Below are 13,121 nucleotides of genomic sequence, written 5' to 3'. Positions count from 1 at the left end.
ATGTGCCAACCAACTTTTGCAGGATCAATTTGGAGAAAGGCCTGTGCAGACCCTGGAAGTGGGCTTGTGTCCATTAGGACAAGACATTCCAAGGCCTGAGGTACTCAGATTTTGGTCTAAGAGAGGGGCAGAGACACTGGGTAGTCACATCCGCTTGGTCTGTAGGACTATTTGCTTTGTGAAGAGGAGTCCGGCAGGAGGAGGGCCAGAGATAAGCTCAGGGTAAGTGTGCTGATGTCTAAGGGCAAAGTTGATTATGGTCAAAGCAGCTTTTAATAACAGTAAGGCTGAATCAGTCGTTCTCAGTGGAATAGTGGATAACAAACTTTTCAAAGAAATTTTGGGTAATGCAGACAAATGTGTTGCCGTTGCTGATGAATGTGATGATGACCTGAATAGGCACATCCTACTTTTAAAAGGTGATGTCATGCACCATCTAGTGCTATCGAGAGCTCCACTCAGAGACCACATGTTTAGCTAATGCTCTGTGGCTATGTTCTAAGTCAGGGGTGGGAAACCTTTTTTCTGCCAAGGGCCATTTGGATATTTATAACATCATTCAAGGGCCATACGAAATTATCCACTTAAAAATGAGCCTGCATTATAAGGACACATATGTAATACCGTAATCAATAAAGAAAAAAATTTAGCCTGCTATATTTGGTCAAACATTTAGTAAACTCACCCCTAATGCCTTGGCAGGACCAGGCCAAATGATTTTGTGGGCCTTACACGGGCCGCAGGCTGGACATTCCCCACCCCTGTCCAAGGATAAGCCAGTGGTCGGCAAACTGTGGCTCGCAAGCCACATGCGGCTCTTTGGCCCCTTGAGTGTGGCTCTTCCACAAAATACCACGGCCTGGGCGAGTCTATTTTGAAGAAGTGGTGTTAGAAGACATTTAAGTTTAAAAAATTTGGCTCTCAGAAGAAATTTCAATCGTTGTACTGTTGATATTTGGCTCTGTTGACTAATGAGTTTGCCGACCACTGGGCTAAGCTATAGAAAGTTTGTTTTGGCAGGTGGGGTATCCTTCCAGGTAGGAGGGAGTTAAAGGGCATATGCCCTACAGGTGTCCTAGCTTCTCTTCCCACCTCAGAACAGCTTCTAACCCCAGGGTTTGCCTAGTGGGACATTCACAAGTTCTGGGAGTGGCATAGCTCCAAAAACAGTGACCATAGTCCGTCTGCCCTAGACTCTACCTACTTCATGCATGACGGGCTCTGACCCAAAGTCAGTGGAACTGATCCGCAGTTCAGCTTTGTGCAGGCTTCTGAGCAGCCCTTTAAGAAGAATGACGTTAAACAGCTGAGTTTTCTCCCTGAGCTTCCTCAGGGAATTAGTTAGGAAACAGGTGCATGCTTTTATATGCTTGAAAGCTACGGGTCCTGGGGAGTTGTAGCCCTCCCAGAAAGCATTGCAGCAGAGGAAGCCGGGAGCCATGTTTGCATGTACTGGAGAGGCGCCTGCAATTAGTCTACTCACAGTCCAGCTAATTTTGCAGGTAGGGTAGTGGGCGTAACGGATGCAGAATCCCAGGGATTGTGGGTTGGTTGTAATCTAGGCAGCATGCAGGGTTGGTTTCTCCAAGTCACGTTGTGGTTCAAGGGCTCCAGCCGGAGAGAGAGGCTGAACACCAAGGGAAAGAGCTGCCTAGGACTCAGTCAATCACCTTTATGTTCGGTTCTGGGCCTGCTTCCCACTTTGCGTTTTCCAGGCAATTGGCCTGAAAAGAATGGGGCCTCATGCCCTAGTCGGTTTGGCTAAGTGGTTAGAACATTGGCCCGCAGACTGAGGGGTCGCAAGTTCGATTCCGGTCAAGAGCACATACCTCAGTCGTAGGCTCCATCCCCTGCCCCAGTCAGGGTGGGTACAGGAGGCAACCAATCAATGTCTATCTCACATCGATGTTTCTCTCCCGCTTCCTTCCACTCTCTCTAAAAATCAATGGGGAAAAAATCCTCTGACGACAACAACGAAACAACCTGTAACCCTGTGCCCTTGATGGGGAATCGAATCTGAGACCCTTCCCTTTGGTGTGTGGGCCGACAAACTACTGAGCCACACCAGCAGGGCTTTTTACTTTATTTTTAATGTGTTTCTAGACTGGTTAGACACATGATGACAATAAATGGCCTTGACAGAGTATGTCTAGACTTTGATAAAGAGTGTAATGAAGCCTCCATGTTCCTTAAAGACTTGGTGGAAAATGTAAACTAAATGGTCTGCTTAGCTATGCTCAAGGTTTTACACAGGATTAGTTATAGGTTGGCCCTTAATGGATGAACAGAAAACAGCAAAGGTGGCTCTAATACTTAAAAGGTGTTCTGTTAGACTTGTTATATTGTGAGTGACAAGAACAGGTTAAGGAGCTAATTAATATTCAGGTTAAGGCATATAATGGTAGCTTACATCTATTTTGTGCCTTCTGAGTTGCAAATGTTTTGTGTGCATTATTGCATTTTAATCATCACAGCAACCCTTGGAGATAAGTGTTGTTACTATGCTAGTTTCATAACTAAGGGAACCAAACTCAGAGAAGTTAAGTAACTTGCCAAGGTTATTCAGTAGTTCACAAACTTACTGCCTTTCTTACCATTTCCTAGGGGCCACGGTAAGAGGCAATCTAGCAAAATGGTGATGAGTGTGGAGTGTCAGGCCTGGCCTGAATTTGCGTTTCAGAGCCATTCACTAATGCATGCCTTTGGGCAGTTAATCTCTCTAATTCTCAAAACCTTACTAAAAAACGGCAATAATAGGAAGCACCTGGTTTTATATGGTTTTTGTGAGAGAAATGAGATAAGGCTTGTAAAGCTCTTATATGCATAAGACCTTGTATCATTGAATATTAGGGGATACTTTAGGATAATACAACAGCATGACTAATATGAATGATAAGCTAGTGGGCGATATTTTTGCCTGGTACCCTTGGGTTTAAATCATCCAGTTGGCTCCCCTGTATAGACTGACTCCAGGTTAATACACACTATAAATAATATGCATGTGAAACATTTTAGAATGAGCTCTTTTCTACAATAATGACAAAGCAGAGAACTGGCTTCTTGGACTTCTTTCTCTTGTTCTGAGTCCTGTAGGCTACAGTCCAAGTTCATTTCTACTTGGAGAGATGAGAAAGAGCAGCCCTGCTGATGGTGAGGTTGTCACATGTTTTTAAGCTTGGGACAAGCAGTTATCTCACAGTGATGTCCTGTCACGGTGAAGCAGGACGTGGTGGAGCAGCTTCAGATGACACCTTGGTGATAAATGGCTCCCCTCTGTCAACTTGCCAAACTCACTCAGACCCCATAGGAGCTGTTAGCAAGGAGCCAAGGGGGGCAGCTCAAAGGTTGTAAAGGTTTTTAATGTTCCTTTTCTTATTATAAATCTAAAATGTTTATTGTAGAAAATTGGGAAACAGAGATGTTCTATGTATATTATGAAAGTAAAGACATTTTCTAGTAATACAATCTTAATTACAATCCTGTCCTCCATTTTCTAAGATATGTATTTTATGAAAAAAAAGAAAAGATTATTTTGAAAGAAAATTTCACATATTTTTCATGGCTGCTTTGCTTTCTGTGTCATTCTGTGAAATTTAAGTCAACATGGCAGAGTTGTTTTTTCCCTCGGAAAACAGGCTCACCTCCTTGGACGTAGTCATTGGCTAATTTACACCTTAAGGAAAGGGTGTATAGTGATCACCTATCATCTAAGGTTTCATTCCAGGAGGTGGTAGTTCGCACACTAACCATGAGCTGAACCGAGTCCTCCAAAACAGCACAGCTTTTCAGACGAATGATTGATTTGCTTTGCTATGTTCTTAGCTTCTTGCACTGGCAAGAAATCACCAGTTCAGGATAGTGTATTTATTTTTGATAAGTTTCAAGGGGATTTTTTTCAATGGTTAAAAACACACACCCTATTTTCTAATAATTCTTCTTTTGTAGTTACTCTGAAAAATTTTGGGAAACTAGAAATGGCCATCTTGATCTTTGAGACGAAAGGCTTATTTTTCTATTGGGTAACTGGCTGTTTGGCCTCTTCCTGAGGCCACGTTCTTCCTTTTAGAACAATTGATAGACACATTCAGAGTCACCTGTCAGGTGCCAAGGAGAACAGGGCGCTTGCAGATTCAGTGATGCCTGGGAACGTGTTTATGCAAATCCAAGAATATCTGTTTTACCTTCTAGCAAAACACCCAAGGCAAAGAAGTCGATGTATCAATTACGCGGGGAAATGTGAAACTTCTCTTGGAGATTTTTGGAAAAAGGAAAGAATAAATTGTTTAATGAAAAATTCTCCTGCATTTTAGAGGCTGTTTTAAAGCCTGGTTTTACCTGGAAATAATTACTCTCAGGTGGCAAGTGTGATTCACAGGTGTGTGGGTCTAAAGAGAAGGCCACAGTCCTTGAGAAGTTTAACGGCTGTGAAGATTACTTGTTAAGCCTCTGCCAATGTCTGATTTGTCAGTCTGATTCTTGCAAAGAGTCTGTGAACCTGGGACTATGAATGGAGGAAGGATGGAGATGGGGAGCGGTGACATTTATCTCCCATGGGGTTTTTTAAAACTACACATGGTCCATCCATGCTGTAAATGATGCTGTTTCATCCTTTCTTATGGTTGAGTAGTATTTCATTGTGTATATGTACCACATCTTTATCCAGTCCTCTATTGCAGGGCACTTTGTTTGTTTCCATGTTTTGGCCACCGTGAGTAATGCTGCAGTGAACATAGGGATGCATATATCTTTGTGTATAAATGATTTCGAGTTTCTCGGGTATATACCCAGGAGTGGGGTTGCTGGGTCGTATGGTAGCTCTATTTTTAATTTTTTTGAGGAATTGCCAGACTGCTTTCCATATTGGTTGTACCAGTCTACATTCCCACCAGCAGTGAATGAGGGTTCCCTTTTATCTGCAACCTCTCCAACACTTGTTATTGCTTGTCTTGTTGATAATGGCCACTCTAACAGGTGTAAGGTGGTATCTCATTGTAGTTTTAATTTTCAGTTCCCTAATTGCCAGTGAGGTTGAACATCTCTTCATATGTCTGTTGGCTATTTGTATGTTGTCTTGGGAGAGATGTATTTTCAGGTATTTTTGATTGGATTGTTTATTTGTTTGGTGTTGAGTTTTACGAGTTCTTTATATATTTTGGAAATTAAACCTTTGTCACAATTACTATTTGCAAATACCATCTCCCATCTGGTTGGCTGCCTGTTTGTTTTGTTGTCTGTTTCTTTTGCTGTGCAGCTCTTCAAGTCAGACAGAAAACGCTAAGAACCATATTACTCCACTCATATGTGGGATATAAAACTGAAACTTATGAACACAAACAGCAGTGTGGTGGTTGCCAGAGGGCGGGGTGTTTGTGGGGGGGGTTTGGGGGGTTCCTAATATGAGGTGACAGGAGAAGATTTGACTTTGGGTTGTGGGCACAGGTGCTAAATACAGATTTTGTAACTTAGAAATTCATACATGAAGCTTATTATGTTCATGTTGACTAATGTCACCCCAATAAAATTTAATAAAAAAAATAACTACACATGGTCCAGATCGGAATCTTTAGATACTGAGGATAGGAGTCATGTAGATAACTATATGCAATATTGGTGGAAAAAATACAGTTAGACTTCCATGAATAGCTGTATCAGGTCAAACCTCTCCTCGAGAACAACCAAAATAGCTGAAAAAAGGAAAAGAAAGGGAAAAAAAAGACATTTGAAGATATGAGAGCTACAAAGGCAGCGGGGATTTGTGGACCCAGATCCCAGGGATAAAGGAAGGGCAGAAAGCACCACGTCACGTGTTGCTTCTCCCTCGGGGCAGTGGTAAATTTGAAAGCAGCAGAGAGGTTGAGGAGCTGAGCAAAGATTTTGGCGAAACAGAGGCTGGAAGGATAATACCTGGACTTTGGAGCCTTTCAAGGCTATTCCTAGATGTGAGGGGGAACTGCAAACGGACTAGTTCTCAAAGACAGAAACCCAGCTTCCGATTCGTTCCGTCTCAAAATGGAAACAAAACAAGATAAAAGGCACAGCTATCCCATCTTCCTGTCCGACCATGACTGGGAGGAAGTGGCCTCTCTCTACCCCAGGCCAGTCCTCCTGTCGGGCTCTCTATCAGTTATCCATCTCCACCTGTCTTCAGTAGTTATTGTCATTCTCCTGATTGCACCCACAGCCACACCATATTGCCTTTTCATAATCTGATATTCTTTATTCCTTTGACATGCACCATGCCATGAACACAGAGGGATTTTTTTATTGTCATTGGACTTCACAAAGGGGTTTCTCTAATAAAATAGACTGGGACTACAGCTAGACACAGGGCCTTTCCTTGGGTTTCCTCCCTCTACCCCCCAACAATTATATTTTAATCTTAAACATATTTTAATCTTTTTTGGAAAAATCAATAAACATTTATTTGATACATTTTTAATATATACAGGTGATGGCCCACCCCAATGGCACTTGGGGTTTAGGGGTGAGGATTTTAATCTTGAACATAATAAATCTGAAACCTATTTCAGGATATCATAGAATACTTAGTATGTCAATTAGGCACATTGACTTTCTTGTCAAGAATCTTGGTCTTTCCTGGTTGCTTAGCACACTGCAGTTCCTCCCAGAGAAGCTCATCGAATACATGGGATGGGGCCACCAAACACCCATTTGGACTGAATGTTAAGTGACCATGGGTTAAAATCAACATTCAGCCAAAGCTGAAGCTGAAGACTAATCTCACCCCATGGGAAGAATTTCCAAATATTAAAACTTCCAAATTTTAACTTTATCATTAAAAATGCTGGTCATTAAGTTTTAAAAGTTTGACATTATTGTACAAGGCAGTTTCTGAGACCTCTCAGCTGAGGTCAATTCACTTAACTTTGCAATATTTAAAGAGAGTCTCACTTTCAATTCAGGTCAAGGAAGGAGTGAGCTATTCCCTTCTGAGCTTTGCCATTGTAGGTGCTGTGGATGGTGAAATGACCCCCAAGTCATTAAACTTTCCTTCTGGACAGAACTGCCACATATACAACACACAGGAGATTATTTTTTACTCCGAGTCACATTTTAAATGTCTGTCTATATTTGAAAGTGAATGTTTAGATATTCATATTAAATCTGATAATTCATAACTAATATTGCTCATATTACATGAGTATATGGGTATTCTTATGTATTGTATACCCATATAAGTATATGGCCTCTTTCATTGGCTGAGTCATCTTTAAGCCATTCCTGCTCTTGTAGGAAATAGAAAACCAGTAGCAATTATCACTCAACATATTCATATTCAACATGTACTGTTCTCTGAGTCGGGACACTCTTTAATCCCTCTTACCCCTTCACTAACCTGCTCACATCGATTTTCTTAGTTGAACATCGTATTTCTGAGATAAATTTAAACGACGCTTTCTATTGGTTTCCTAGGGCTGCTGCAACTAATTTCTGTACCACGAATGTGGTGGTTTAAAAGAACAAAAATGTATTCTTTCACAGTCCGGAGGTCAGAAGTTTGAAACTATGGTGTTAGAAGGGGTGGACTCCTTCCAGAGACTCTACAGGGGAATGCTTCCTTGCTCTTCCCAGCTCCTGGTGGCTCCTGGCAACATCACTCCAAATTCATCTTTTCATGGTTTTCTTTCCTGTGTCTCTGTGTCATTGCCTTTCTCTTTTATAAAGACAATACACATTGTATTTAGGGCTCACTGTAAATGTAAATCCAGGATAATGATCTCATCTTGATATCCTCAACTTAATTACATTTACAAAGACTTATTTCCAAATGCCACATTCACAGGTACTAGGGGTTAGGACTTGCTTTTTTTTTTTTTTTTTGGGGGGTGGGGTGGGGGCACAATTCAACCCAGTGCTCCTTCCAAATTTATTTCACTCTAAACACTATGTTCAGCTCCAGAAGGGCAATTATTATAACATATTTTCATTGCCTTTGCATTGTCTCTATATGACTAAGGGCAGGAATTGGTTCTTCACATCCTTCAATACCTAGTATGGTAGCTGGCACATAGAAAAAAAAAAGATCATTGAATGGACGAATTTAAATCGGTACATAGAAACATTAAGATGACACATTTCAGATCAGTATAAGGATTTAGGGAAGAAATTTGTGTTATTTTAGCAGTAGTTACAATTTGAGCTGGTTACCCTAGGAACCAAGGAAAGGGAGTTCATCTAAGCGAGAAAATTGTTCTTTTGCACACAAAACAACACCCTATAACACAATCTTATTGTATAAATATAATCTCGCACCCCAAATTAGACTGGGTAGGAGAAGCAAGAGAGTGAATTGCTCTCTGTAATAAAAATAAGAGAGAATTGAGTGTTTTTAGACAGCAGATCTGGACATTCTAGGTGGAAAAAGGAGAAAGAGGAAGAATGGTCTGATAGAGTGGGTGAGACAGATCGTGGTAGACTAGAGACTAAGGAGCAGGATGGCAGTGAGAAATTAAATTCCTGTGTTGAAGGTGACCAAGTGTTTTATGACTATAATATCTAATAATTACTTGACTTCTGTGACCCCACCAAGTTTCATAAACAGCTTTTAGTACTTGGTTCTTTGGAGAGTGAACTATGGGCAAGGCCATTAGCACCTGGGGGACAAAATGTGACAGGTGGACAGCCACCTCTGGAAATAAAGGAACCTGGATGGTGCATTCAATGTGCACAGGTATCCAGAATGAGAGAGTCCAGACCATCGCAGGATCCACAAAGATCCCTAGGGGGATATTGCAGAAAAACTAAACCTTCCAAGTTTATAATATGAAGGCTTGAGTCATTTTGCTTTTGCATTAATTAAAATTGAGACTTGATGAATATTAGGGACTTAGAGACACTTGAATATCACAAATAAGAACTTTTTAACAGATTGAGGTATATCTTTAGATGAAAAGGCAATGAGTGTTTTGGCACTAAAGGTATGTAAACATGATCTAGAGGACAGCGTGGTGGGCACATTGTATGAGGAATTCATGCTTTTGATTTTTGGATTTCTGTCATCCATGATGCTCTATGCTGCAGTGATTCTAAGATTCTAAGGTTCAGTACATGTCATTTTTGATCTTTTAGATAGATTTTTGTATATAGGTTGTCTATGTAAACAGATTGTGGTGAATAGCTTATAATATTAGAAAGTCTGTCCTTCCATCTATTTCAACAAGATGTGAGTTTCTATCTCATACGTGGCCCTAGGCTGTGTTCTGTTTATGGTGTGTCCACTCTTGCTGCATTTCTCATCCGTCCTCTGGAGCCTTCAGTGGGTTTGGGTTCTACATGCATTGAAGCCTGGGTAGCTATTCCCCCAGATCCCAGCCACCATTCTCTATGAGCTTGCTGTAAAAGAGACAGAGTGTTCTGCAAATTCTGGCTGGCATTCAAAGCAGATTTAAAATAAAGCTCCAGATGGAGACACCTACATGAATGTACAGGAAAAATGACTAAAGAAAACAAATGTCACCACCACTTTTAAGTTAAAAGCAGCATCAAAGATGTAAACATGCCCACAGAAGTTCGATGTCTCCACATTGATGATTCTCTGCCCCCCAGAGCCCCTTTGATTATTGTTAAAATTTACATTACAGTGATTTATCACAGAATCTTCGTAATATAAGCAAGATGGACAATTTCTCTTCAGATGTAGGCCCTGTTTGTTTCATTTGGAATTAAACAAAACTAAATTGTCCTTGTTACACTCTGATATGGGTTGACTGGCTATGTAAATCAAATGTCATCTCCAAGAGGGCAGGACAGTGACCACTGCTATATTCTAGCACCCAGAAAAATATCAGCAACATAGTGCAAACTTTGAAAATATTTGTGGAACTGACAAATGGTGCTTACATTTTATAAATAAGAAATTAGATTCTCAGATAGGAACTAATGGAAAGCTGAGATTAATCATGCTAAGCAGGAAACAGAGAGTAACGTGAGAGTATATTTAGGGTGTTGGAGGGAGTGACATCTGAAGATGACCGAAGCCAAAGGAAGTGCAAAGGAAGAGAAAGAACATCACAGACAGGGAATAAACTCTGGAAACCCAGAGGAAAGAAAGATCTTCAGGTGTTCTAGGAGTTTAAAAGAGGGGTGGTGTGGTTGAAGCAGCATGAGAGGAAAATTCATATCAATTTAAAGAAGTAGACAGGAGTCAGATGTCTGGAGTCTCCAAGGCTGGGGTAAGGAATTCTAAATTATTCTAGGTAGAGTAGAATATCATTGAAGGGTGTTAAGCAGGGTTTTCCAGGATCTGGTTAAGGCTTTTGAATTTTTATTCTGGCTGGTTTACAAAGAAGGAATCAAGTGAGGGGTGATTATCACTTAGATTAGGGTGGTAGCAGTTGACATGGAGAAAGTGGGTGACTTTGCAATGTACTTTGGAGGTAAAATAGAACCAGCTTGTTTAAGAATTGAAATCAGTGGAGGGCAGGGTGTAGGGAAGAGAACAATGAAAAATGACTTCTCATTAGCTTGAACAACTAGTGGTGCCTTCTTTAAATACTTTATTTTGGAATGTGGAAAATTAAGAGCTTTGCTTGAGGTTATCCCTTAGATGCAGGTGATAAGTGCGTTGAAGCTCAGTAGGGTATATGCTGGAGGTTCAGTTTAGGAGCCACCGGCATACGGATGGTATTTTAAAGCATGGCCCTAGATGAGACAGCAAGGACAGATGTATATAGGGAATTAAAGATGAGCTGGGAATAAGTCCTGAGTCACTGTCTCTAGGAGCCCATCCTGAGAGAGGTGTGGGCCACACCACATGAACAGATAAATCAATTAGGGTTGAGCCGGGAGACAGAAACCACAACAGTTATTTGAGCAGGGAAACTATACTGTAAGTAACTGCTATCTAGTTGAAGTGGTTAACTACCAAGAGGGGGAAACATGGATTTTAAGAGGTCCAGAAGTAGCAGGTGCAAACTACCACCTATAGGTTCAGAAAAGGAATTTAGGACGAGGAGAGAGTCCCTTTCCCCAGTGCTGAGATTTGGACTTTTTTGAAGAGGTTGTGACAACCACAGAAAAATACAGCCTGTAAGTAACCAAAAGGTGAGGGAGTTGGGTTGTGGAGGGAGCTGTAGCTGCTCAGAAGAGGCCCTGGTGGGTAGTGTGTAGCCTGCGGTTACAGCCAGAGCTACCACAGAATGTGTGTGCTCTAAGTACTCAAATGGTTGCCAGTGGGCCGAGTGTGGTCTGAGGGTGCAGCTGGAGCTTTTCCACAGGGACCACCAGTCTCCCACACTCAATGCTAACAATGGAGAATGCAGCCCTGAAGGAAATATCTTCCTGTTGCTATCACCCCAGTGGTACCAGTGTCACCCCAGAACCCAGGGATATCCCACTTCCATCTATGAAAAGCCCACCATTTCACCAGTTGCTGATGGAGAATTGATTTCAGGTTCCAGTGGCATTATCCCAAAGCAGGGCAGAGAAGGATAAACTTGGAGCTGAAAACAACAAATTAGTACTCGGCACAAGAGACCACATGTAGATGCTCCAGCAGATTAGCCCCAGCTGAACTTCAGCTGCCAGGCAGCACAAACCACCAACCATGTAAATTACCCTTCCCAGTTAAGGCTTCAGAGATTGCAGCCCCAGCTGACATCCGACTGTGTCTGCATAAGACACTGTAAGCAAGAAACATGTAGCTAAATCCAGTCATTCTAGAACCATGAGAGACAACAGTGAGCTGTTGCTTTAAGATGGTAAGCTTTGGGCTAGTTCATTATACAGCAATACATAACTGGAACTGAGGGAGTTGCTAGATTTCTAGAAGGCCATTTAGATGAAGACTGAACAGAAGTGTCCCTTCAATTCTCTACATGACATAATGAAATGGAGAAACAGAAGCAGACTGATGTGGAAAGAACAGTGGGAGCAGAAGCTACCCTGGTGGGAGAGAAGAGTGAAACTCTCCTTTATGACATCACCTCCTCTGGATTTTGTCCCTACTTTTCTAACACTCCTTCTCATTCTCCTTTGCTACCCATCTTGCCTTATTTGCACACAGCTGGCCAGTGTAATCTTTAGAAATCACAAATATGAATATGCCGAACCCCTGCTGAAATCCATTGTTCATCTGGTCAACAATTCTAATATGTCCCAAGTAGCCCAAAAGAGTTTCCCCTTCATGTTTTCTTCAAACTTATGATTTCTCAATTTTTCACACACTGTATTTATCTTTATACAATAGCATGCTTTCATTTTTTACTTCCATGAGACACCCTTGTATGTAGATCAGACCAGTTACCCAATCCAGACTAGCTTAGGTACCTTTATTCATCTACAGAGATTTCTATTCTTCTCCATTTATGAACTCATTGCTATTCAATTGATGATATTATCATTTGCCTTCTCTGTTAGACTGAAAACTCCATGAGGGCTGGGAACTTGTCTGTATTAGTACCTACCGTATCTCCAGTGCTTAATATAGTACCTAGCATGGAATTCAAGATATTTGCTGAATTTTTAAATAAACAAGGACCTAAAATTACGAGAATTAAATTTTATCAGGTTGTTGTTTCAGATTGTGTGGCATGTGCCCATTTAGATAAAAATTTCACTAATCTCCACAATGGGTATGATGAATTCTATTTATATCAAGTATTGTGAAAGCTTGAAAACACCTTTTCATCTTCAGTGAAAAGAACACATATGTATGTGAAGCTTCTTCTCGTGGGGCAAGAATAAGGTTCTCCTTACTATAAAGCACAGCCTGTTTGTCTCAGAAAGCCATTTTATTAAGCTTCACTGAAATAATATTATATTCTTCCTCAGGTATAGTACCAATGATTAAACATGGAAGAAATAAGGAAATAGAAAAATTATCAATAAGGCAAAACTGATAGCAATAATTTTGCAGATAAGAACCCTTGATAAATGCTAAAATTGGTGGTCAAAAGTATGTAATGAAAAGGATATTTGCATGAAAAGATGATCTGTGTCATGTCATCAGGAAAATTAAAATGAAAACAGTAATAAGGCTACACACCTATTAGAATGGAAAAATCTGTAACAACTCTGACAACATTAAATGCTGGTGAGGATGTGGAGCAACAGGAACTCTCATCATTGTTGCTGGAAATGCAAATGGTACAGCCAATTTG

This window comes from Cnephaeus nilssonii, assembly GCF_951640355.1.
Source record: "Cnephaeus nilssonii genome assembly, chromosome: 18".
NCBI classification, from domain to species: domain Eukaryota; kingdom Metazoa; phylum Chordata; class Mammalia; order Chiroptera; family Vespertilionidae; genus Cnephaeus; species Cnephaeus nilssonii.
The sequence above is the reverse complement of the archived record's forward strand: the minus strand, read 5'-3'. Positions refer to the sequence as shown.